The sequence below is a fragment of the Pygoscelis adeliae genome, unplaced genomic scaffold (genome assembly GCF_000699105.1).
Source record: "Pygoscelis adeliae isolate BGI_AS28 unplaced genomic scaffold, ASM69910v1 Scaffold351, whole genome shotgun sequence".
In the NCBI taxonomy this organism is placed as follows: domain Eukaryota; kingdom Metazoa; phylum Chordata; class Aves; order Sphenisciformes; family Spheniscidae; genus Pygoscelis; species Pygoscelis adeliae.
In genome coordinates, this window is record NW_008824112.1 from 133,673 (window position 1) to 137,000 (window position 3,328).

Genomic DNA, 3,328 nt, shown 5'->3' on the forward strand with positions numbered 1-3,328 from the left:
AAACATCCTGTGATAAATCCTGTACAGTTCCATAATTCTCTTGGTCAATCCTCAAATTCTCCCGCAGGCACCCCACAAAAATCCTATACCCATTTAGGCAATAATCCAGGAATTTGCATAGTGTTATGGAGAGAGTTTCTTCTGATAAATTGCTCTAGTTTCCAAACAGGGGCAGTGGCTGAACCATTCACCTCTGGTGGTCTGAGGAGCAGTAGATGTAAAGGAATGAGCCTGACTGGTTTTCCCCACCTTGTCACTGCCCCTCTGAGCTCTGTCTGGCCTTTGTGGTCACTTGAGCAGATGTTGTCAGTGATCCTTGCACGTGGACTCAGCCAGCAGAGCCCCTAATCAATCATAGGGTATCATTAACATAGGAAGCATTTTCACCCAGAGGATGTGCAGTGGGAAGATGTGCGCATTTAAGATGTTGACTTGGCCCATGGCACACAGGCACATCATACCAGGTCTCACCCCACAGCTGTGACCTGTCCCTGCCTCATACAGGGATACACACGCAAGAGGACCATAAGGATGCCCCTGCAGATCTGTTTAGATTTTATGCTGGAGATGATGGGGTTCAGCATGGGAAGGACCAGCAGGTGGACATTGGCCATGAAGACATGAATGAGAGGGCAAACATGCTGGCCATACTGGTGAACCATGGACAAGCCAACCATGGGGATGCACATGATCAGGTCTGCCAGGATACAGGACAGGCAGTTGTTCAAAGCTTGAGGTGTTCCCTCTGGGATGCGATGCTCAGAATGGCCCTAGCAATCAGTATACATGACACAAAGATGAGGATGAGGACTAATGTCAGAAAGAGACTGGCTAAAGTGAAGCCATACCAGTTATTAAACCTGATGTCTGCACACACCAGCTTGATGAGGTCTTGATGCAGACAGTAGGCGTGGGAGGGCACATGGGACTGGCAGAAGGGCAATCCTTTTAATATCACAAATGGGGGAACAGTTGGTAAGGCACACCTGCACAGGGCAGCCAGCCCAATCCTGCCTATCCTGGCACTGGTGAGCATGGAGGAGTATCTCAGCAGGTTAGTAGATGGCCACATAGTGATCAAAGGCCATGGTCAGAAGCACTGAGGACTCCAAGAATGAGGATGAATGAGTTAAAAAAGATTAGGCAAAACAAATACCAAGACTAACCTGCCTGGCATCAAACCAGAACACACTCATCGCAGTTGGCATTGTAGACAGACACAAACCCAAACTGGTGGTGGCCAGCACGAACAGGCATTGGTACATGGGCTCATGGAGGCTCGGATCAGTCCTGGTAACAAAGAAGATTGTGATGTTCCTCAGAAGTGATAGAACACAAACGAAGGTGAAGGAAAGAGAGCCAGATGCTGGCAGTTTCCAGCCCTCAGATGCCTGTAAGGATAAATGTGACTGGTGTAGAAGTGGACTTCTTGAGAGACATGATGTACCAGACATGGCCTGCAGTGAAAAAGAAACATCAAAGAAGTAGAAGTAGCAAGTCTAAGAGGACATAGTAAACACATGTAAGTGTGACAGATGTGAAGCCAAAGCTGAAAGAACACAGATGTCAAATAGGGACATGGACCAGACGCCACGAACTTCAGGTCCTGGAGAGCCCAGCAGATGGGTGTTCAGTTATCTTAAGGTAAGGTCATACAAAGAAGACATCTATAAAGGAGCTCATTTTGGCGTTCTCCTTCTCTGCATCATGTGAGCTGCAGCATTGTAATATAGTTTTCAGAGAGAGTATGCTGCTTATAAAAATAGTTCTGCGCATACTAAATATGGGAGATTTGAAAAATGTACCTCTGTCATATCACTATTTTACAAAAACCTTAGTTCAGTGATTGGCACCAAAGAGCTCTTGCAGTTTTCTTGCTCTAAGCATTTGGACAAAGACTATGATCTTGGCAGTAGGTCTACAGTTGGGTGTGGAAAGTTCCCTTTTACACATTGGTCCAGTGGCACGGAGCAGCCCTTGGAGTGCCTGGGGAGCACCGGCAGCACCCGCAGACTTTCCTGCCAGCACAGCTGACCCTTCCTTCATCCCCCCTCCTTGGGCCAGCACTTGCTGCAGAGCCAGGCAGAGCAACAGGCATCGCTGTGCTGACTGCCCAGGGTGCTGGATAAGGTCCTCCGGTGGAGGGCTCATGGGAGAGTTATTTTCCCCCTGTGCCTTGCAAGTAGGCTGCGAGAAGAGGGCTCCTTTGGTCAGAGGCCAGCCCCTCCAGCAATCTCTCTGACCAGGAGCCCTACAGAGAAATGTCCACATGTAAAGCTGGTGGCATCCCTGGTCTCCAAGCTGCCCTTGCAGTGGAAAGGGCACTGCCAGCCACTCAGCATGCAAGTGCTTATCCGCAGGTTGATGCTCAGGACTGGAAGCCTCTTCTGTGCTGGGGCTCCTCATTTACAGCTCTGTGGGGTCTCGCTGTGCACTGGGCTCCTCCAAGCCTTGTTCTGCCTCTACGCCCCAGCTTGAGCATCTGGCTTCTCTATGAGACATGCAGAAAGCTTTGTGTGCCCCAAAGCATGACTTTCTTCTATGAATAGAAGTTGGTCTAGATGATAATTGTAGGTCCCTTCCAACTGAAATATTCTATTCTATATTAGGAGGACAAAAAGAGATGTTATGAACTTGTAGCAGACTATCGTAGCTAAAGCTACAACAGTATCTTGTCAGCTCTGCTGGTTACCTTCTCTGTTGGCTGGAGAGCAAAAGGAGTCAAACATCCCCTGCTGGCTCATGTCCCCCCTCTGCTTTTCAGCTCTTGCAGTTAGCTGCTGAAACCCAGGAACCACATCCAACACAGAGCCCTCCTTCCAGGTGATCTTGGCTTGTATGTAACCATAGGGGGGACCTCTCAGGCTGCAGCAATCAATCAGTTACGTACATGCATCCAAAACTCCATAAAAACAAGAAGAAACAACCCCCCAGCCAGCTTGGAAGCATCCTGTGACACAGCAAGAGCAGACGGGAAAGTGGGGTGATGCTGCTGTGCTCTCGGACTGAGGGGAGTCTGGACTCCTTGTGCCCTGGACCAAGGCACTGGGTAGAACAGGCAATTTACCTTACCCTGTGTAAGAAATCATGGTCCAGAAGAGCTGTCTGGAAAAGAGGAGATTCCCAGCCTGAAGGTGCAGCAGCAGCAACAGCAGCAAAGGGTCATGACTGGAGCATGTCAGGCAACAGCTCATGGGGCTGCATGAGACACAGGGAGGGCTCCTGCACATGCTTTCAAGACAACAGAGCCAGGTCCCAAAGTGATGGTCTGGCTTGGCATGAGCCCAACCAGGAGATTGCATCGCCCTCGTTAGTGGCTTCGTGCTGA

General features: G+C 49.5%; 1 pseudogene; it reads right to left on the bottom strand.

Moving 5' to 3' along the window:
- Positions 1 to 467: 467 nt before the first annotated feature.
- LOC103925522 lies at positions 468 to 3,089 on the bottom strand (annotated as a pseudogene).
- Positions 3,090 to 3,328: the final 239 nt, after the last annotated feature.